The 24,392-nt window shown below is 40.0% G+C and overlaps 1 protein-coding gene across 2 annotated transcripts in view; it reads right to left on the reverse strand.

Moving 5' to 3' along the window:
• NKAIN2 (sodium/potassium transporting ATPase interacting 2) overlaps positions 1-24,392 on the reverse strand; it is a 555,517-nt gene that overhangs the window by 499,224 nt on the left and 31,901 nt on the right. The window lies entirely within an intron of this gene.

Below are 24,392 nucleotides of genomic sequence, written 5' to 3' on the forward strand. Positions count from 1 at the left end.
TTCAACCCATCTTCTTTTTACGCCATGTCTACTTGTCGAATGTGGTGACAAAATATCTAAAACAAGTTTAAAACACATACACATTTTTGCACCAGTTTTTTTGCCACATAATTGTGGCTATAATGTGGCACATTTGCACTAGTAAACCTGCCCGACATAACCATAGGTAGGGTAAAGCCTGAGAAGAAGCGGGGAAAGACACAGACAGTGGGCCCTAATCTGTTCCTACCAACTGACACTGCCTACTTGCCTCAACAGTCCTAGGCGACTGCAGACAACCACAGAGACGGTCCCTACTTGCAATAATTTTATAATACAGAAGATGGACAAGAAAAACTTACAAATAAGGAGTGGTCAACGGGTCAGGGTCAAAACCAAATGGGCCAAACCAAAAACGAATCTAAGAGAATAGTCAGGTAACAGGCAAAGTCAGGAGAAGCCAGGTAACAATACAGGAAAGAGATATGAAGACACTTAGCATGCTTGAAAACAAGTCTAATAGCCAGTGTGGATAACAGGGTAATGATTCATTTTAGAGGAGGTGAGGAACCCAATCCAGGAAGTGATTGGACCAGCCTCCTGATCTTCCACCAGAATACATGTGGTAGAGACAACTGACTGGCAGGGACTCCTGCCGGTCAACTTGGGTGTTGAGTCCATCATTATTGGTAACCAGGGATGCTGTCGGGTATCTGTGACGTGACCCAGCAAGTGGAGCTAGAGCAGAATAGTGGGACGTGCTCTTGCTCTGGGGAAGGGTCCTGTAAGTCCGGAGTGGCACTCCAGGCGCTATGGGGGATGGCTCTGGAGGGTGGATAGGTAATGATGTAACACCTTTGTATAGTGCACATCAGTATGTAATAAATAATATATAAATGTATGGTATAGTTTATTACTTATCAATAAACATTACATTTTCCAGTTGTAAATAAATACTACAGAACTAAAGAATCCCGGGAAATGTTACATTTAAAATTAAGAAATGAGAACATAAATAGTATCTAGGAAATAACATAGAGAGTAGCAAACCTGTTGAACTGTAATGACCAAAATGAAGGTTAAGGATTTGGTACCTTCTGAGCAGCCAGCTGGAAGATAGCAAAAAACAAAATGACTAATGACTATTGGAAAGAATCTTGTCATCTGTGGTGAATTCCACTGTTTATGTATCTCTAGGCTGAGAACACAAAGCGCTAGAAAAAGAGGCTTCATGGCTGAAATGAAAACTTATAACAGAAAAATAGGTTGACCTACTACAGAGAAAAAATGTAATAATCAAGAGCACCACAGGAAATGGAAACTGCATCTAAGGTTAATAAAAAATATAATGCAATTTCAATTTTACTGACTCTAGTAAAGGAATCAGCTAAAGGAGTAAGTTTATCTACAGCTACTACAGCTACTTTGAAGCAATACTAATATATGTTACTTGGGTTGGGGGCCCACTCAGGTCTCAAATACGTTTTGTCCAAGCCCCCATTTCCCCTTTGGTATGCCATGTTTTTTCACAATAGATACCAGCATATACCTCTCAGGAAATATTCTATCATTTATACATTTTTTTCATTATGGAACATTACAGCTATTTGTCTTTTCTTTTTTTCTTTTTTTTTTTGCGTATTAAGATTTGATTGAACATTTTGAAATCAGAAGTTTTAGAAAAAATCAGCAGGCAGAAATCAAAACAAAAATGCTCACATTACATCAAGGCCTAGCCTTAAACTTTCTTCTAAACAAACAGCTAGCGCATAATACTGTATCCGACTTATTTCTGGGGTTTCTAAACTATTACCAAATAGGTTAAAAGGGAAGAAACAAAAACAAAGACAACCAGATCCGGCTAAAAAAAGAAGTGGAGGGGGAGGGAAAGAAACAGGGATAGTGGGTAGGGAGGAGAGGAGGAGAAGGGGAATGTGAGGGAGGGAAGGGCAAGGGAATGACAGGGAAAAGGATGAAAAATTAATAAGAAAAAAAGAAAAGGAAAGTCTCTGAGTCAAAGGAAGAGCCACAACAGATTTATTCTACAGAGACTGATATATGAACAGTGGGATCTTCCTGAAAGGGTAAACTATATATGTTCAGTGGGCGCGCATCTCCCCCTTCCTCTCTTTTGAATGTTGGTCTAAAGGATGGGTCTTTTCTTCACTCCAAATGGGCCCCGTTTTGCCACAACAAAGAGTCCCAGATATAGATGTAAACTTTAATACAATTATAAGGGACCTACCGTACACAGCTTTTATGAAGAATCACATTGTATCCAAGAAGAGGTCTAAGCTCCGAGAGAGGTTGGGAGATTGGGGTTGTACAGCTGTCTTTCCACTTAAGCCTTTAGTACCTGGCATAAGATCACTTAACCCTTTAAGGACCGTGCTAACTTTCGTTTTTGCGTTTTCGTTTTTTCCTCCATGTGCTTAAAAGGCCATAGCACTTGCATTTTACACCTACAGACCCACATGAGCCCTTATTTTTTGCGTCACTAATTGTACTTCGCAATGACAGGCTGTATTTTTCCATAAAATATGCTGCGAAACCAGAAAAAAATTATATGCGCAGTGAAATTGAAAAAAAACCCCGCAATTATTTTTCTTTGGGGGGCTTCATTTTTACACCGTGTGTCCTATGGAAAAACTTAGTTGTTATATATGTTCCTCAAGTCATTACGATTAAAACGATATGTAACATATGTTTTATTGTATCTGATGGCCTGTAAAAAATTAAAACCATTGTTAACAAATATACGTTCCTTAAAATCGCTCTATTCCCAGGCTTATAGCGCTTTTATCCTTTGGTCTATGGGGCTTTGTCAGGTGTCATTTTTTGATGTGATCTTTCTATCGGTTCCTTGATTGCGCATATGCGACTTTTTGATCGCTTTATATTACATTTTTTCTGGATTTGATGCGACCAAAAATGCGCAATTTTGCACTTTGGGAATTTTTTGCGCTTACACCATTTACCGTGCGAGATCAGGAATGTGATTAATTAATAGTTCGGGCGATTACGCACGCGGCAATAGCAAACATGTTTATTTATTTATTTATTTTTGTAAAATTGGAAAAGGGGGGTGATTCAGACTCTTATTAGTGGAGGGGATTTTTTATTAATAAAAACACTTTTTTTAACTTTCCCTTACAGTAATATGAAGCTCCCTGGGGGACTTCTATATACACAGAACTGATCTCCCATTGAGATCAATCCTGTGTATATAATAGAGCAATGATCCATCAGATCGGTGCTCTATTATAATGGTCTGCTGCAGACCATCTGAATAGATTGCCGAGCCGGGATCAGCGTCATTCTGACGCTGAGCCCCGGCCGGCTCATTAGAACGGATCTCCCCTCCGCGATCGCATCGCGGGGGGGAGATCCCTCACTGGACACCAGGGAGAGGGGGCACAGCTGCTATTCAAATGCAGCTGTCAGCTTTGACAGCGGCATTTGAATAGTTAATTAGCCGGCCGCGGCGATCGGCCGCGCCGGCTAATACACGCGGTCCCTGGCTGCAGTTAGCAACCGGGGACCGCGCGCTGCAGAGAGGGCTCACGCCGGGAGCCCTCTCTATTTACTCTTAACGGCCGCATGATGGGTATACCCGTCATGCGTCGTTAAGAGGTTAATAAACATGTGATGCCTGTACCTGTTAGGACCCTGACACAGTCCTTGGCTCGTTGCTATTGGCTCGTAGATATTTTATTTCTACGTGTCTGAACACAGCTGAATTCTTTTTGCTCTAGAAATTGATTTTACACCATACCTGTTAGGAAAGGGACAGGGAGACACAAGTACAGGTGAGTCCTGAAGCTGAGGGGGAGGTCTGAAGTCCAAGTCAAAAACCAACAGAGCAGCGAAGTACATAATTGTGTCCAAAGGGGTGGTGAAAGGGTTAATAGCAGAAGTCAGGTAACTAGAATACAAATGCAGAAAAACGCTAGGTCAAGTACAGTAACAGTAGTTAACTAGGCACTATCACAGGCAAAGAACATGAGACAAGGGAAGGTACTTATGTAACCTGGAGTCCTGGCCCCAGATCCAAATGGGGCTGAGATTCCAGGTCCTGGCCACTTGCTGACAGCTGACTGGCAATTACACACACCTTATGCTGTTTGGCCGGGGTGGTGAAATCCCGGACGCGGTTACATAAGATTAAAGCCCCGCAGCGCTATAGCAGCGGGCCGGCCACTAGGGACGCCGTTGACACACCCCCAGCAATAGGCCCCGCTTTACTAGGGACGGTGTTGGCGTTTCTATTAGGCCCCGTTCCCACTGAGCAAAGCTAGCGGAATTCCGCGACGGAATTGTCTGCCGCGGAATGCCGTTAGCCTCCTGCTCATAATGGGAGTCTATGAGAGGCGCGCGCTCCTGCTCTGTACGCGCTGAAGAATAAATATGTTCATTCTTCAGCGCGTACAGAGCAGCAGCGCGCGCCTCTCATAGACTCCCATTATGAGCGGGAGGCTAACAGCATTCCGCGGCGGACAATTACGTTGCGGAATTCCGCTAGCTTTGCTCAGTGGGAACGGGGCCTTAGTTGTACAGTGGCAGCCTAGCTGGCAGAACGTCTTTGTGAGGAGATATGTATTGCTGCAATCTTAAATTTCTTACATACACGGCTATTTTAAAGATACACGAAACAGAGAAACCTAGGTCTGTATTGTTGGAAAATAAAGGAACACGGGCGATCAAGAGTAAAGTAATATGAAAAAATATTTTCCTGTGTAATTTTTCCAACTCTAGCATGCTTGAGTTCGATCATTCGCATTGGAATGGTGGCTGAAGAAGTTGAATGCAACCCTAGGGAGTCCGGGAAAACATGGATACGGACACTTTTAGTTTCACTACATTTATTTAAATACTTTAAAAAAAAAATATGTAACACATTTAGGTGCATATGTGTATTTCTCCATCTGATGTGATAATAATTATGTGTTAGGGCAGTACATACAGTATTAGGGTACCATTAGCATTTATTGGTTCTTTGTCTGTCCCAAATATGTTTGAGTGTTGTAACCTAAGGGTATGTTCACACTGGGTAAAACAGGCGGAAATTCCGAGTGGAACCCCCACCGTGGAAACTGCTCTGAATCCCAACTGCCTTAGAGTCTCAAAGTAATCTGTTGCGCTCCTCCGCTCTCCACAGCTATCCACTCAAAGAATTGACATGTCAGTTCTTTGAGAGGAGAGCGGAGGCATGCAATAGATTACATTGAGACACTAAGGAATTTCCACCTGTTTTCCTCAGTGTGAACGTACCCTTAGGCCATGTTCACATGGCGTAAGACATTGGTCGTTTTGTGACCTGGCCAGGTCACAGAATGGCCGTGTCAGAGAAGATCCTTTCTGATGAATTGGGATGCGGGTGCCCATGTGCACCCGCATCCCACTCCCTCGCCGCACGTTCCATTGTGTGAACTGACAGGTATGTCAGTTTTTTGGTGTGCATCTAGCAAACCCGGACGGAGCGTATAATATGTGTATAAATTCCGACCGGGATCCACTCAGCTGCAGCACAATGTAAGTAAAGTATTAATAACGGCCATGTTGCAAATCGGCAACAATGGACATGATTAATACTTTACTTATGTTGTGTGAACATGGCCTCATTCTGTATGCCAATAAGAAGAACTAACATGGGCAATCTGAATTATTCCCATATATACAGGTGCTACTGTTTATTTATATTAATATATTATATATATACAGTATATATATATTTTTTTTTGTTTGGATAGTTGTAAGTGTTTTATTTGACCGTTGATATTAGATATTTAGTTGGGGCTATCACGAGTATTTCGTCGATATGAAATCTGTATATGTTATCGGCGACTAGATACCTGTGCCGTACCTTTCTGATTCCCTTACTCAGTGGTTGAACTAAAGTCGGTGATGTATTATGATTGGTTTTATCTGCGCATGTGATGGAGGAGTGAAACGTATAGTTTATAATGAATTTGTCAATGGCATATTATGGTATTTAAGAGATCAATGATATATATGCAATATTGATTTTTTGATTGATCTATGACTACTCTATCATGTTGTGTATTATGCAGTGCCCTGAGTCTTACTTTTGCCAATAGTTTTGTGCGCACGCGCCCGGCATACTAGTAGGCATCAGTGCTGCTCTACATGTGATTTAATATGTTATGATAGGTTGTGACGCGCCGTTTGCCCTATTGATGCAATTTCCGGTCTAACTTCTTGCCAGCACCTCTCCTGCACATGCGCAGTGGGGGGATCGGCACGCCGCGGGCGCCATCTTGCTGTGTTCACATACATCATGAGAGATGAATCGCTGCTTACAGGTTGGTGATGTAATGAAACTTAATGAATTATTTGTAACAGATGTCTTTCTAGCTCTAACAGCAAATAAATAGGATCCCTGCATGGTACTCTTTCTCCCTGACGAAGTTCCGGTGGAACGTAACGCGTAGGGGCATCATGGGCCGCAACGAGTCGCTCCTTTCCCTCTGTGTTTGGTGACATGCACTACTGATTTATTTATTGTTTAGTATTTCATAGTTATCCACCATTCACATTACACTTGCATATTTTGGTTTTTTGATGTAGACACTTCCATTCTTGTTTATGTTGTTTATTCACTTCATGATGTTTGAGGGTTTATAGGGCTACATTTCATGACCGCTTGCTGGCCTGTGGGTTTCCATTATTGTGTGGGTCCCAGTGTGTTTTTCCCTTTTTGGGAATTTTAAATGTTTTTAATGTGCAGGGATCCAGTTTCCTTTGCCATTTTTTGTGTTTTTGTATTGTGTGGTAATTATTAATAAACATATTTTTGTATGTTCTCAATTATTGTTGGTGTGCTCCTATATATTACATTTCAGTTTCTTTTGTGGTCTAAGAAAAACTAACCGTCATAGCCCGAAACATGTTGGTGTTTTTATGTCCTTTTCCCCCCTGAATTTTGTATGGAGATTTTAATGCAATGAATAATGACTGAACATTTTTTTCAAAAATAGAAAAATACTATAGCACTCCTCTTCATAGACTTGCCAGTCTTAACAGGTAAGTAAAAAATATATCAATATGGGATGCAATAGTTACCAACCCTAGTGCCAAAATAGGGCAAAAACAGTCTCAAGTCCAGCAAAGGTAACAGCATCTCACGAGACGGATATAGATGAAAAAATAAAGTTGTTTATTCCAGCATGGCACTCATACAACGTTTCAACCGCAATGATACTTGAAAAAGACCATTGCGGTTGAAATGTTATATTGATGTTGATATTTTTTCATCTATATCCGCCTCGTGAGATGCTGTTACCTTGGCTGGACTTAAACATTTTTTCCATGATGCTTTTTTGGATGTTAGGAAAACTGACAGGTGCTTTTAATGTAGGAATCTTTTGCAAATAATTTTAGTGCCTGAAAAGTAAGTCTAACCTTTTAGGAAAATCATTTATAAGACTTGCCGGTCAATTGATGAAAAAGAACACAAGCAACTTCATAATATCATAGCACATAGTGGCAAGGACGTGCACAGTTTTGTTGTATTAACACTGCTACATTGGACAATCTAAATAGCAAGCATAATATAAATGTTACATAATGCTTCGTATTGTTTGGTATAAACCTAATTTGTAAGACTGACCAAGTGTAAAGGTACAGCATAGAGATACATTTAATGGAAGCCTTAGCAATATACAAGCTTCCGTTTAGTGCCACAAGCATTTTCTGTAAGTAGGCTGCAGAAAACAATTTTTAGTTTTGATTATATGGTAATAAAACAATGAAAAAAAAAGGCGCTATAATATAACTCATAATCTTAGAGACTTATGCTTTGTCATATGTCGCAAGGAATTGATCCTTTTTATGATACTTTAAAAGATTCTGCTAAATACCAAAAAAGCTGTCTAGATAGTATAGAGAGAGAGAAAAGGAGTCCGCTTTTTTGTTTTAAAATGACGTCCGTTATTACCCCATTCAAATTCTGTAATTAAATTCAATGGACTTTTCAATCAAGGACACAAGGGCAATCCGTCCACCTAAACTAGAATAATGTACCCACAGCCGTCATTATAATGACAGGCATCCAAAACGCAAAATGACTGATGTCATCTTCAACTCAAACTGACAGACGGCATTTTAAAAAATAATAAACGGAAAGGTAAAAACGTCATGTGAGCATAGCCTATGGCTGAATAGTTGACTGAAAAAAAATGGCATAAACGGTGTTAAAGGAACATCATATTTTAGTTAACTTTAAAGGGGTTATCCACCTTAGAGCAAAAAACACAATATGCAGAGCTGAGACACAAAGACAGTTACATATACCTGCATTCACTGAGAGCAAGCAGAGATAGAACTACTGTATATGGCTGCATTCACTGGCTGCATCATTGCATCAATACTTTCTCTGGCTCTCCTTATTCTCATTGTACATTTTGGTGCCATCTTTTCCCCAGGTAGCAAGGCATATGCACCCACATTATAAAAGAAAATGTGATTTATCGGCTTCAATGGCTTCATGCCCCATTCTGTAGGCAGATTGTCGGCGCTTCTGGTGGTAAACAGTCCTCTTTGGCTATGTAGGCCCATACATAAATTTCTGCTAAAGTGTCCCCAAAACCACTTGTACCTTCGGATAGCTGCTTTTATTCCAAGATCTGTCCTGAGGTCCGTTCGGCAGGTGATGCAGTTATTGTCCTAAAAAACAACTTTTAAACTTGCAGTCTTGTGCCAAACAGCCGTGGCCTAGAGTAACCGTGCCCTAACCTTGGACCACCCCTCCGTCCCTCCTCCCCACCCTCTTCATCATGAGGAATGCCACTGGTAGGATATTTCCTATTCTTCTGCAGTGAACACTGCACAACTGCCTTAACCATCCAGCCCATATGCCGTGCTGACGCAGCTGATGAATAGGAGAAGACCTGCCTGGAGCATTCCTAATGATGAGGAGGGCGGGGAGGAGGGACAGAGAGGTTGTGCCAGCCCAATGCACACACACTCTAGGCCACGGCCATTTGGCACAGCCCTGCAAGTTTAAAGGTTGTTTTTAAGGACAATAACTGCATCACCTGCCGAATGGACCCCAGGACAGATCTTGGATTAAAAGCAGCTATCTGAAGGTACAAGCGGTTTGGGGGGTCAGATTGTGGGTACAGAGTCACTTTAATCTTTGCTCCCTATGTACTGTATGTCAATGATGAATCTTGGGCTCCCATGATTGTCTCCAATGGTTGTCTCAACATGCACCACTTGTAGTGGGCACTAACCATTGCATACTGGAAAAAAAAACACAAAACCTGGTGTTTTATAAATTCTCTGACCCAGTGACTAGCCGTCACAATTTAGCCATTGTCTAAGTCAGATCTATATTCTTGACCATTGATGTCAGGAACTGACTGCACACTTGCTGCTTCATATAGCCCACATATTGACAGTACCATTTTCATGAGAGTATCATTATTAACTTTCACTGTATATTAACTGTATTATTAACTTTCTCTATATTCTGATAACTGACTTTATTATACTAATACTAAGTAGCACTCAGCCAATTCTATAATACATGTAAAGATAGTGTGGCCTGTTTGTGTTCTAAAACATGACTGGAAAAATACATGTACTGTAATGTTTTTAAACTGCATCAAGAACCTAGGATCCATCAAGCCGTATATAGGTCAATAGCAGGTGTCATGCCATCAGCTCGCACCAAACCAGCTAAGATCACTAAAGGCTATGCACGCAATATCTCATTCAAAATGAAACACCAAAAGCAACATGACATTGCTTCGGATGGAGCTATCTGTCTAAGTAATTATAGTATCTAACCATGGTCAGGCACTGATGGGCAGAAGCTTGGAAGGAAAGCTCAGTATGCAAAGCTTAAATCTCTTAAGGACCCATGATGTACCTGGTACATGATGGTGTTCCAAAGGGGATAAACAGAGGGCTCACAACGGGCCAATTGCAAAATATAGACATACACATGTTATGGTGTACACTATTACTATACAAACACCAATACAACCGATAACACAGCCATATGGTGACCAATAGTGGTAGTTTCTGTACCATGATCCTCTGCACCATTTTCTTTAAATTTGTAGTTTATTCCCTATGTAAATAAATTGGCTTTCTGCACGGGGGCGGCACTACCACCGAGCTGGCTGGCCGGAGTACTGCTCCAATAATTATTAAACGGGGTGGCCGCCAGGGAGTATCTGTTCCCTGAGGGTGGTACTCCTACCCCAAGTGCACAAAACTGCCTAATTTACATAGAGAATAAACTACAAATTTAACAAAATTGGTGTTGAGGATTAAGGTAAGGAAACTAATTACCTTCATCCGCAGCGCCCCATGGACTGTAGGGATATAACAGCAGGTTAGATGCATCTAACTCCTCCTCAATGCTGCTAGTCTCATAACTTAAAAAGGTTGTTCAGGAAAAAACAACTTTTCCCCTTTCCACAGGATAGAGGAAAAGTAGGAGGTTGTATCGGGCCACGCCGGCTCTATTATGAATAGAGCTGTAGATCTGGCAACGACCCGCAACTCTATTCATTTCTATAGAGCAACGGAAAGAGCCGGAAAGAGTATGCCAAAAGAGTGCTGTATTTATATTTGTACTCTTATTTTTCTCCAACCCCCCCCCCCCCCCCCCCCGAATACTCACCGACATCCTCAGTGTAACCAGCGGCCGACCGGGAGAATATGGCGGGACGTGCATCAGTTGACCCCTGGCGTGCGTATGGACATGCGGCAGGATGTTGGGGGGCATGAACCAGTATGCCTGTAATGACGGCTGTGAAGGTCAGTAAGTGGATTAGGTGAGACACGGGTGGCGGGCGGCTGCGGGGGCCTTACTTTGGGAGTGTGCCTTTGTTTAGGGTGGCGGTACTTTATTTTCGGGGGGAGGCCTTACTTTAGGCTAGTTGGGGTGTCTTTTTTTTAGGAGGAGGTCTTATTTTTGGGGAAACACGGTACCACTGCAAAGTTCAAAACAAATTCGGCAATGTGCACACATCTTTTTTTTGCCACTTTGCAGACATTTTTTAAATGGCCATCATTTTGATACCCATACGCTAATGTTTTATGCAAATTACAGCCATCATTTGCATAAACTTGACACTTTCCGGCACCTAAAAAAAAAAATGCTGCTGCAAAATGGCCAAAAAAAGACATTGTACCCACATAGCCTTCGGAGAGAGAAAATCAATTTGGGACACACACACACAAATGTAAATACAATGTTAAACTTCACCTGCATGTTTCACTTTCTCTTTGAGGTCCTGTTCCTCAAAATAAGAGCTGCTCTCATCACTAAGACTTATGGGAGTGCTCCATAGTTAATGAGCACATCCATCAATCTAAGGAAGGTGCTTACCAGAGAGCAGTGTACAAAATGTTTATTCTATTAAATTTTTATTATAAATGTGCCCCTTCCCACTCTCCCTCCCTCCCCTCATCTTGAAATATTTTAGATCCCCCCTCATGTGCTATAAAGCTATTCTAGAATACAGCTTTTGAACTCCTGCCTGCTTAGCTTTACTATATAAAGTGTATAAAGTGTAACAATGTACAGGACATAATATCCTTCTGAATTCTACTGAAACAAAACATAATTAACTTAACCTTTTTGTCAAATCGCATACTTGTTTTGTTATCTCCGAGCCACTTATGGACTTGAAAAGCTTAAAAGGGGCATGATGCCGCCAGAGGAGGATTTTGTAGCTTGAATAAAATTCTATACACAATTATTCACACATCAGACAAACCTAGCAACAATCCACTTTTATGCTACTAATGAAAGAAAACAAGACTGTCAGGCCTGCTGTAAAAGGAAGAAAACATCTGTCAACTTCTGCCAGTTCTAGCTTTCTGCAACTTATGATAACTGACAGTGATAGGTAAAAACCTTATTATTCCCCTTTCATTAAAAGGGTTATCCACCGTTAGAAAAACACAGCTAATTTCTTGCTAAGACAGCGCCACCCCTATGTGTGGTTAAGTGTGGAATTACATCTCTGCTTAATTCACTTAAAAAGAATTTAGCTGCAAAATTCACATTCAACCTGAGGACAGGTGTGGTGCTATTTCTTAAAGAAAGCATCAGAGTTTTTGTAAGCCTGGATAACCCTGTATATTTCATTTGCACTCATTACAGGACAATACAGACAAATACAGATCTATAGGGAATAAATAACACGACCGTCTCAGAACCTTTTATAACAAATGTCTCAATAATTCTTCATGATAAAGTACATTCACATAGTTGCATACAATTTGAATCAATATAACAAACATTAATTGTAAATGTTCATTGATGTCAGTAGAAATATTAGAATAACATACAGATCTTAAAGTCAGCATCTGAGAAAAGAGAAATAAATGGCAATGTATCAGCCCATATGAAAACTCTTAGCATAACTATTAATCTTCACTGACAGCAAGATATGCTGGCAAAATCCTGCCACTGCATTCCCTGTTCAGGAATTCTTCCGGCAGCACCGTTATATACAATGCAGTTAGTGGGGATGCTGAAAGAATTCCATCTCTGGCGTGTGGCTGAAGAATGATAGTTACTCCTTAAAGAATCTCATAGGCACCAATCTAAGTCATGGTCATCCTTTCGATGCTTTGTACAAAAGCATTTATTTGACTTTGTAATTGTATGCTGCCTATTGTTACACAAACTTTCCAAATGTTCAAGTTTGGCTGAACCCAAATGCTCTGCATTTGACTCACACTGCCTGGAGAAGTTTGATGCCATAGGCTATGTTCACACTTCGTACATTTCAGGCAGTATTTGGTCCGCAAGTCAGGTCCTCATAGCAACCAAAACCAGGAGTGGATTAAAAACACAGAAAGGCTCTGTTCACACAATGTTGAAATTGAGTGGATGGCCGTCATATAACGGTAAATAACTGCCATTATTTCAATACCACAGCCGTTGTTTTAAAATAACAGCAAATATTTGCCATTAAATGACGGCCATCCACTCAATTACAACATTAACATAGCCTTTCTGTGTTTTCAATCCACTCCTGGTTTTGGTTGCTATACAGCCTCAAAAATACAGCCTCAAATATACGTAGTGTAAACCCAGCCATAGGCTGTATCCATGCTTTCCACGACTCCCTAGGGCTGCATCTAACTTCACCAGCCACTGGAAGTCAAATGCTGAGTCTTCGGCTCCGACTGAACCCGAATGTTCAGGAAGTTGCTGTCAATTATCTTTTTGTGACTCGTAACATGCCTTAATTTATTTAAGGGCATACATTATACTGTATATTACTAAAATCGTTATCAGATTTTTCATACTTGTTGTACATATGTTTGGAAAGATGCATATATTTTCAGCATACAACTCTTTTGAAACAAATGGGATTTGTATATAGAAAAGTCTTTAAAAGCCAGCACTAATGGTTTAACAGAAGAAACACAAGTTGTAATTCTGCATTGCAGCAGTTCTCAAGAGTGAGATCCAATGTAATCTGTAACTTTTGACATGTCTAATGGCATGTCAGAAGTTATTGCACATGACAGTAGGGCTATGTACACACCACTGACAGCCATCATTTAATGACAAAGAACAGTCTTCTTTTGTAAAACCAACTGCCTTTATGCGTATAATAATGGACATTGTTAAAAAATGTTATTTGTTGTTACATGACGGATGTCCAATAAAAACGGCTGTCATGTTGATGGTGTGTGAACATAAACCAACTCTTTAACCCCTTGACGACCAAGGGTGTACATGTACGAGGAGAGTTCAGAGAGGAATCCCCTAACATAATTTGGTATTGCCATGTGCGTAATCGCCCAAACTATTAAATTATGGCACTCCTGTTGATGCACGGTAAATGGCGTAAGTGCAAACAAATTGCCAAAGTGCAAAATTACTGATTTTAAGTCACATCAAATCCAGAAAAATTGTAATAAAAAGTGATTAAAAAGTCAGATATATGTAAGCAAGATACCTATAGTTTTGCAGCATATTTCATGCAAAAATTTATTCTGTCATCGCAAAGTACAATTGGTGTTGCAACAAATTAGGGCTAATGTGAGTCTGTAGGTGATAAAATGCAAGCGCTATGGCCTTTTAAACACAAGGAGGAAAAAAAGAAAGCGCAAAGATAACATTTGGCCTGGTCTTCAAAGGGTTAAAGATTTGAATGGTTTGAGCATTAAGGAACCTGAGCGAGAAGCAAATCTGACCTCAAAACACTGTACTAGATCATATTCATCATGTATATCCAATATGTGAAAACATTTCAAAAGATTCACTTATTTAAATGACAAATCCGCCAATCCACTTTAATATAAATATAAATGGATGGGCTATGTTGAGTATAAATCATCATTCCATCACATTTAAGTAAAAACCCTAGTACTACTATAACAATAAGAAATGAATGCATGTGTATTCTCAAGGTTAAGGTTTAACACTATTATGGAATGAAATAAAAATTATGAGTTGTGGCAGACATGATGTGAGCAGCTATAATGAAAAAAATAACTGCATCAATATCTAGCCTTTTAGTTATGTTAATATAGAGCTTGTCTCCTATTTTTATTACAGCGACAAAACCATCCTTGAACACAGCTGTTATATACATACAGTCCTTCTGAAATAACAGTATGCTTAACATATAAAGGTAACTTTAAGGGGAAATAATCTAACAGTAAAAGTGAAATCATTATACAGTCTGCACTGTACAAAAAAACAATCACTTGATCTGGCCCACCACCTATGATGAGTTTTAAAGTGAATGTACTATCAGTACATTTGCTTTAAGTGTTGCACATGAATAGAACAGTGCCGGCGCAGGGAAGCCGATGCTTTTTTTGAACCATGCCCGATTCCTGCACGCTACACCAGTCTATTGCTGAGCACCAGCCCCGGCTGAAGCACTGGAGACGGGATTGGCTACCCCCAGTAGGACGAAACTCCCTCCCCTCCGTGACATGGGCGCCGTTCTATTAATGTGCAACAAGTGAATGTACCTGATGGTATGTTCGCTTAACACTTGTAATATAGGTAGCTGCTATACTGTATTTTGTTCCTAGTGTTTCCTAAGCATTACAAAGCTCTTATGCTGGTTACAAATAATGCAATATTTTATCTTACACTCTTAGGCCATGTTTAGCATAAATCACGTCCGTTAATGCAATGAATATCCTATAACTATCCACTTTGACTTCCGGGGGCTGGTGAAGTTAGATGCACCCCAAAGGAGTCGTGATAAGCATGGTTACAGCCTATGGCCTATGGCTATATCATAAGAAAGGATCATAAGGATATCAGATATGAAGTAATATCTGGGCACACATATAGGCTCTGTTCACACAATGTTCAAAAAAGAGATCAGGATTTTGCCCCAATTTAATTGACTTTAATGCAGTGCATTTAGGTCAACGGAACGATGGATGTCCAATGCACACAGTGTCTTAAATGATGGATGTTGTCTGCGTGGACGTCAAAGCAATGATCATGACAATTATTTTCGGACAGCTTTTGCAAACACTGGATGTTAATTTTTAGTTGTTCACACACAGTTTTATTTTTTTCACAGTCCTTTTACCGTTTTTACTATTAAACACAATGGACTTGTCAATAAAAGACACATCCAAAAGCCAATTAGTCCTCCTTAACTAGAATAAAATACCAACAGCTGTTATTGCACTGACGGGCCGCCAAACAGCAAAATGACGGATGTAATTTTTTCTTTTCAACGATGGAGAGGGAAAAACATTGCGTGAACATAGCCATGGGTAGTTCTGTGTTAGCCACAACTTCAGAAAAAAAGCACCTAATGATAGAGATTTCTAAGGAAGAGGAACTATCCAACTTGAATCAGACAAGAATAGGACAAGATTACTCTCTCAAAACTCCAGCAATTGGTCTCCTCACTTCCGAAATGTTTACAGAGTGTTATGAAAAGAGGGGATGCTAAGCAATGGCCAACATGTCCAGCCCCAACTTTTGTAAAATGCAATGATGCCATTAAGTTTTAAATGTGATATTTATTTAATGACCTTGTAAAATGTCTCACTTTTGACATCTGATGTGTTTTATATTTATTGTGAATAAAATATAATTCTAAAAAATGTGCAAATAATTGGGTTCTGTTTTTATTGACATTAAATTACTTTATACCGGGCATCCTAACTTTTTTGGAATTGAGGTTATATGTAGCTGTCATCCCATAGGCACTATGTGCTATAAGTCTAAGTTTCTATGATAGAAAATATGTGTGAAGTAGTATTGGAAGATTTGTCTTTTTCAGTGTTATGCATTCTTATCTTAAACAATATTCTCATCACTTTTGAAAGCTGGTCCTTTTTCCCTGGATGATGGCTTTGGACAGATTTTTCTGGATAATTTTTTTGTAAACTACAATATTTTACACATTGTTATATCACTCTTCGGAGCATTATATCTTCCTTTATCTTTATCCTCAGTAGAAGAAATTTTCTATAAAATGGTGTTAAAGCATAACTGTCATGTTTTTTTTATTGCAGAAATCAGTAGTATAAGCGATTTTAAGAAACTCTGTAATAGGTTTCATCAGCCAGAAAAGCCTCCTTCTGTACTCAAGAAGCAATCTCCCAGCCTCCCCCCCTGACTTCTTATCTGTGCATTATCAGGCAAACATGTCTTCATTACAGAGAAGCCAGTGAAGACGGGCTCTGCTCTCTCCATTGTAAGCCTATGAATGGGGGAGGGGCTGAGGGAAATGAGGGAGCAGGAAGAGGTGACATGAAGGTCAGCTGTTTGTAGACTTTCTGGGCACCTAAACCGCAGGATTCTGGGGTCAGAAAGGTCAGAGCTAATCTATGAACTTACTGAGAGAAGATTGCAGGGTGTTGTGCTTGCAGGGCTGCTCCGTGCTCAGTCACTCCTAACAGCCCCTCCCCTCTCCATAGCCACATAATGGAGACAGAAATCCTGCTTCATTTGATGTGAGGGGGGAGGCTGGGAGATTGCTTTTTCACTACAGAAGGAAACTCTTTTAGTAAATAAAACCCATTACAGAGTTTCTTAAAATCGCTTGTACTGTTGATATTTAATGTTTTCAGAAAAATGGCCCTGAAATGACAGTTACGCTTTAACATTCTCAGCTATAATAATATTTTTTACCTTAGGGCATATTTGGTTAGTAACTTATTCTCAATCCTTTTTTCTGGCCTGTACTATGCTATAGACAAAAACATATTAGGCTGTATAAAAGACGATAGAAAGAGGCTTTAAGAAAAATTTGATTCACATTAGAAATAAAATAACATACATGTTTTTACTTTCTGTGTGACACACCCACTTGCCTTTCAGCCTCCTGGCAATGCAGGAGTTACACTGCTCACTGCCAGCCTTGATCACTGCCGCTGAGCAGTGTTTTGTGATTGACAGATGCCTTTTCCTGTCCAGAACCTTGAGGATCAGAGCGCCGGTCCAATGGGGATCCGGACCGGGCTCTTGATCCTCATTAATGAAAGCAGAGCCAGTTTTTCCCTGCTGGCAGTTAAGGTTTATACCCTGATCCCAGCTCCCCCTGTCTATTCCTGCGATCCCTGTTCCTAATCCCTCAGTTTGCTTGCCTTACTACCCGACCTCCCGCTTGACCTTTGACTATCCGTTCGATCTTGATCCTGTACTGCATTGTCCATTTGGTTCTGACCTGGCTTGTCGACTATCCTATATTTTGTTTGTCTGTCTTGTTCAGTGTTACTCTTATTAAGTGTAGGGCACGTCTTCCTGGTTGTCCGTGACCTAGGGCCGACTGAGGCAAGTAGCTAGTTGGGTGGGTTAAGGCTTAGGGTCATCTGTCTCGTCTTGTCCCTACCTCCCCGTCTTGAGACTAACAGTAGTTAGCCGCTTCATCATCAGGGATGCTATTAACTGCAGGTATGCCCCCCTTTATCTCTCCTTAAAGTTAGTCAAGAATTACACTTTTTAATTATATAAATTCAATATCTATCTGGTTAAATGATTGAGGCTCTTATTGTTTTTAATGGGGTTTGTTACTCGAGTTGAGCACTCAAGCACAGGAAAATGCTTCACTCAAGTAACAAACACTCAAGCATTTTAACGCTTGCTCAACACTATCTTCCATCTATCTATATTTCTATCTATTAACCAGACCACTGCTTTTAGAGCAGAGTGGTGGTCATAACCTAGACAATGAGCTGTCAGGGGTAGGATGGAAAGAGCAGCATATTAGGAGAAGGAGGCAAGTTTCAAGTCTCAATAAAAATAAATATATAGATCCATATACGTATGGGTTTATGAGGTTTGTTCCTATCAAACTAACATAATCAGCTTTTGTGAGTAGGTGAGTTTAAGATTGAACAGGGATAAATCACTGGATTTCATATATATTGAGTTTTGTGCCACACAAAAAGGTTGGTACATAAAATGAGAATTTGTAGGTTGGGGGAAAATGTGTGGAAGTGGGTAAGTAACTTGCTCAGTGATCGAAAGAAGAGAGGACTCTTGATGGTTAAAATCGACTTTAGCAGCCACTGGGAGTCAAATGCCAAGTGTTCCAGACTGGAAAAACCTAAATATACAGCAAGTTCGCTCCTCAATAGTAGGGTACTGAAAGGCAAAAACAGAAAAAAAAGTCATCTGGCAGTGGTTAATGTGCAAGAAGCACCCCTCCCCTTTATTTCTTAAGTCACCTACGCCTGTCCGCTGATATAGTTCTGGTCTAACTAGGGCATACAGTATGTAACCTATTGGCTGGCCAGCTGCATTTTACTTTGGAGATGCTCGATCTAGTGTCTCGTAGAGAAAGATACAGAGGAGTGACTTAAACAGCCAGACGAGATTGACGTCTCACAGTGACACTGGACAATGGACTGGCAGAAGTGAAAGCGCAGCACCCTGGTGAATACCACATAAAGGGAGGTCAGGGGTACCTTATCCCAAAAACTTTTCTTCCAATATGTTTATGAGGTTACAATTAGAACAGTAAAATAAGACACCACACTTGAACTAGCAATTCTAATTGCTACTTGGCTCTTTATAAAATTTACAAAAAAAGTCTAATTTTTAGAGAATGTTACTTATATAAGACAGTCCATTAGTTTAATCACAAAAAAAAAAAGTTATGCAACAGAGCAGATTTTTACCTGCCAGACTCAATACAAAGCCAGATGATTCTGTAATGAGGCTGGTTCTCAGATCTAAAATCTAAGAGGAAAGGCAATAGAACAGTTTTACACTTATAATCTGATGCCATAGAGTTCAGCACACAGGAGAGCAAGAGATCAGCTGTGCTAAAATCTACGCAAAGTACGGTACGCAGGAGAGAGTTATGTTGTTAAGCTCAGTAAAACTAGAGCACTGACCAGCCTGAATAATCACAGGAAATATAAAGTTGAGTGTAACTATAAGACAGCTCTTACTGCAAACGGCCTTGATGGCTAGCAACTGCAAACACTGTCTAATTCCTGGATGCAGCAAGCATGTTGTTAGGCAAAGCTCTATGAAGCAAGACTCTATAGAGGGAATTTTTTTTACGGAAGGCTTTGGAGGCTGTCCATGTAAATTGTAGTGATTTCCTGCAGGTGTAAATTATATCAAATTGAGCATGCAGGGATGGCCATGCTCCCTTTGCGAAAAACCAATCCCATTCTGTGGTAAGCCCCACCCACTTAGCAAGTGAGGTGGAGATCAGTAAAGTACAGTAATACCTCAGTTTTCGAACGCTTTGGAACTCGAACTACTTGGTATTCGAACGAATTACCCAGAAGTAGTGTTTGGAATTCGAACTTTGCTCAGTTTTTGAACGTTTTTGCGAGTGTGGATGGTGGGTTGTACCTGGCGAGTTAAGCAGTGGTGAGGCTTCACATACAGTACAGTGCTGTATAAGACTGCTGGAGTGCATATACAGTGCAGTAGTAGTACAGGCAGTGCACCACCATCTCCCATACATTACAGTGCTTGGATGGGGGGGACGCTATACAGTAAAGGATGGGTGAGGAGTTGGTGACTACTGTACTATAATTGCTGGTTCTGATGAACATTTCTTGTGTTTAATGTCCTGTACAGTATAGTGCTGTTCTGTACTGTACTGTAGTGATTATACTGAGCACTTATCAGTGTAATAGATGAGTATTGTAGGTAATTATTGGTGGCTGCTGGAACCAATTAATCACATTTACATTATTTCCTATGTGAAGACACTGCTCGGTTTTCAAACTGCTTGGTTCTCAAACTGCCTTCCGGAACCAATTAAGTTAAAAAACCGAGGTACCACTGTATAATAAAATGTTATGTCTTTTCCCCAATTTGCCCTAGGTGCACAGTATCAATAATTCCCTCCAGGTGGTATAGTGCTTAAATCTGTTAAGTATGACATAAGTCTAAAGTTAAAGTCCAAGGAAGATCAATTCCTGACAAGGTAATGTTTGTTGAGATAAAGGTGTCAAAACACACCTCAGGTTTCTGTTCATGGAATTGTGAAACTGCAGACTGTATATAGTGACTATGCTGACTAAGGTTTTTTACCAAAAAATATCACAATGTGTGTAAGTTATTTTGATAAGTAATACGTACCTAAATGTTGTTACATAGCAAGAGCACCCCTTTATGGCAATGCTATTCTCTAGAGATAAGCGAATCTCGAGTATGCTCGGTTTCATCCAAACCTGAACATTCTGCATTTGATCACCAGTGTCTAAAAAAGTTGGATAGTCATGATAATCTGCGTTTTCCAGCCAGTCCTCAGGTTGCATCCACCCTCTCAGGGCAGTGGGATTCAATGCCAATCGTTCAAGTTCATTCAAACCCAAACTTTCAGCAAGTACGCTCATCTCTAATTTATTATTTTAATTATTTTTTATTGCTAAAATGCAGCTAGAACACTGGCCACACAGGAACTTGAATTGCATACGACAAGCATTCCAATTGGACGGTTTAAGGTTTGTTAGTGTCACATAGGAATGTTAATTTGTGTCAAGATCAGATGCACCTGGGAGTGGCAACTGTGGGATACAGCATTAGCATTTGAATCCTGCTGCCTGGAGAAGATGGATGCAGTGAGAAAACTGCCTGGCAATCCCTGGGCCTCATCCACCTTCTCAAGGCAGCAGGATTCAAATGCCAATCCTTCAGGTCCGTGCAAACCCGAATGATTAATGATCACCAAAACACCTGATTATAGCTGTGATATTAAGGCTCATTCACATTGTCTGTGCCACGGCCCCCAACGCGGCCCGGCACGCCTCCCCCCCAGCAGCAGAGATGACAGGAGCGCATGATCTGCTCTCCTGTCATCTCATCTACTACTCACCTATTCCCCATAATGATCGGCTACATGCGCTACCCAGAAGTGGCCTGGACTACGCTGCTAGAAGAAGGTAGCGTAGTCCAGGCCACTTCCGGGTAGAGCATGTAGCCGATCAGCACGGGGAATAGGTGAGTAGTAGATGAGATGACAGGAGAGCACATCATGCGCTCCTGTTATCTCTGCTGCCAGGTGGGGGTGGGGCGATCCGCACTGGGACATGTCCTATTTTTTCGTGGTGTGGGTCGCACCACAGATCATGTGAATGGCCACATTAACTTCAAAGGGCCCTATAATTATCTGTGGTTGTGGATCCGCGACCATGGTTAATTGCACGGAACGTGTGAATAAGGCCTTAGCCCACCACCTTTTTATGTTGTGGGTGGAAAAAGGCGGCTCGAATACCCAATGAAGGCCATGCTCCCATTGTATCTACCAGGATGAGAGAAGTGTTCAACTTGAGTGACAAGCATTCAGTAATTTTAGTGCTTGCTCAACACTGCTGAACAGCATAAAAACTAAACCCCTAAAATTGCAGAATCGTGTTTTTTTTTTTTTTTTTCAATTTAGCCTACAAATAATAAAAATATAATACCATAGGTCCCATTAAAATGAAGCCCCAAATGGCTCTGTGTATAAAAAAAATAAAAGATTTATGGCTGTTAGAATGTTAGAGCTATATATTTAGCAAAATTCTATGATAGAGGGAATTAATTATAATATTAATAATTGGCAAATATATTCAACATTTAGGGTTTAATCTAACTAGATTTGCTTATTAGGCAGTATTCATTTACAGGGTGTACTTATTGTGGCTACACTTCTCATGCCCGTAATACTTGCACATAAGAAAATGTATCACTAAATATTTAATATGCATTGTTCAGTTTAAATATAAGTAAACCAAACTGACCACTTACCAAAGTAAACATGGTTATGTATTATATTTACTATTTTCTTTTTTTGTTTGCTTTTATTGTTGTGCAGAACGGTAACACAAGAGCACAGTTCTTACACAATGAATTCATAATTACGTTTCTGTCAACATCACATTGATCGTTGACAAAAAGAAAATATTTTCATTTCTTTTATTGTATAGGGAATGCATTTTAAATTGCATTTTTAAAGAAAATATATTTAATTAAAGCCTTAATACATGTCTAATATTAAATTCCAGAAAATAATACAGAATATTCTTTAATCTAAATATGTCTCTAGGCCTTGGCAATGCTTTGCTGTCATTCATTTCTAGTAAACAACCAGGAAAAGTCCTTTGAGGGATAACTGGACATATCAACATCAGCTCGGTAATTGCCTCAGGAAGCTTCTGACCAACAATGCCTGATATATCACTCACATCAAGCCCAATACACTTTATGAGATGACAAAATGACAGTGATTGCCCTGAAACACAGAAGCATATTCCAAGTTAATGAGGACATAGAGATTATATGATGACTATTATATTATGTTTTTAATATTTATACATAAATCTTGATTTTGATATTGCATAGTCCAATATGATCGTTTCCAAAATGTTTGCATTCATTCATGTCAAAAAGGAACACTAAGTAATATTTTAAAATATTTCAACATCTTAAACATTTTATAAATAAGAGATATGAATGAGCATAAACCGTGAAGTGACTTTAAATTAATTTAGCAAACCTAAAATTTATACGAGTGATATTTAAGTTATAAATCAGGCACACTTCAGAAGGTGAAAATGACTATAACATTGTTAGGTTATGTTCACACTGTCAAAAGGACGGCCATAATTTTTAAACAATGGTAACTTTTTGCCATTAGATGATGTCTATCCAATAAGAACGGCCATCATTTTGACCGTGTGTGAACATAGCCTTATAGCCTTAAGCATGTGAGCTTTCAAAAGGTGACCTTTTTTAACTTCTTAAGGAAAAAGTGGTTTTTGACCTTAAGGAACAGGTCAATTTTCAGTTTTGTGCTTTAATTTTTTCCTTCTCGCCTTCTATGAGCCAGAGCGTTTTTATTTTTCAACCTACTTGGCTGTTTGGGGTTATTTTCCATTATCTCTAGTTTTCATCGGTATTAAATTAATGTAGATGGGATGTTTTGATCGCTCATTATTTTTTCTAATATAGAATGTAACAAAAAATCATCAGTTTTTTTTTTGTTTTGTTTTTTTTTGGGGGGGGGTGGTGGCTATTGACCGTTTGAGAACACTATTGTTATATTTTATTACATCTGACAATTAAGCATACTACATTGGGAAAAGGGAGCTATTTATTTGGGTAGCACTATATTAGAGGATCACAAATCTAATTGCACAGAGGAAGGTAAGAGACCTCCGGCAGTCAAGAGCAATTTTTGAGACTCCTGCAGTCACACTGATAGGGTCCTGGTCAGACTCCACTCCTGTCACTGACAGTTAAATGCCACAATTGTGGTGCGCAATTGCAGCAGCCCATCATTAAAGGTGAGGTTCTCACGCTCTATGAAGCCTCTGGATGTACTGTACCAGTACATCATGGGTCCTTAAGTGACAGCCTCCCATGATATACCAGTGTCACATGAGTGACTAAGGGGTTGAACCTCAGACATTTGGGATATTGTTTCATGGTCCAACAATTGCATGTGGCTAATATGCAGATCCCCTCATGATTTCCAATGTCGGCACAATCTCGCTGGAAACACTGTGGCATCACTGGCAGAATCACGCAGCCATCGTCCATCACTTGCAGCCAGGATGTTGCCAGGGTGCAACAGCTGCACAGGTGTAGTATATGATCTTTCTCTTGGACTAGGTCATTGTTGCTGTAACACAACGGCCAAAATTTGGTAGGCAGTGGCTATGTGGATTTGCCAGCAAACTTGTGTTAGATATTGGCTGCCACATTTCTTACAGTAAGGAACTAAAATCTGGGATTGTTGGTAATACATTAGTTGTTCAACTACCAAGACAAATATTATCTGTAACATCAAAGGAAAGGTAACATTTATTTTACAGTATGAGGAATGCCTTCTATTATTTTGTAGTTGCATGACACATTGGACATTAAAAATTGTATAGGGTGTGATATTGCTTTTACCTAAATACATAATACATACCAAAAAAATGCAATAGGTGGAGCACAGGGGGAAACCTGGTTAAAT

The sequence above is a fragment of the Dendropsophus ebraccatus genome, chromosome 6, assembly GCF_027789765.1.
Source record: "Dendropsophus ebraccatus isolate aDenEbr1 chromosome 6, aDenEbr1.pat, whole genome shotgun sequence".
Lineage (NCBI taxonomy): Eukaryota > Metazoa > Chordata > Amphibia > Anura > Hylidae > Dendropsophus > Dendropsophus ebraccatus.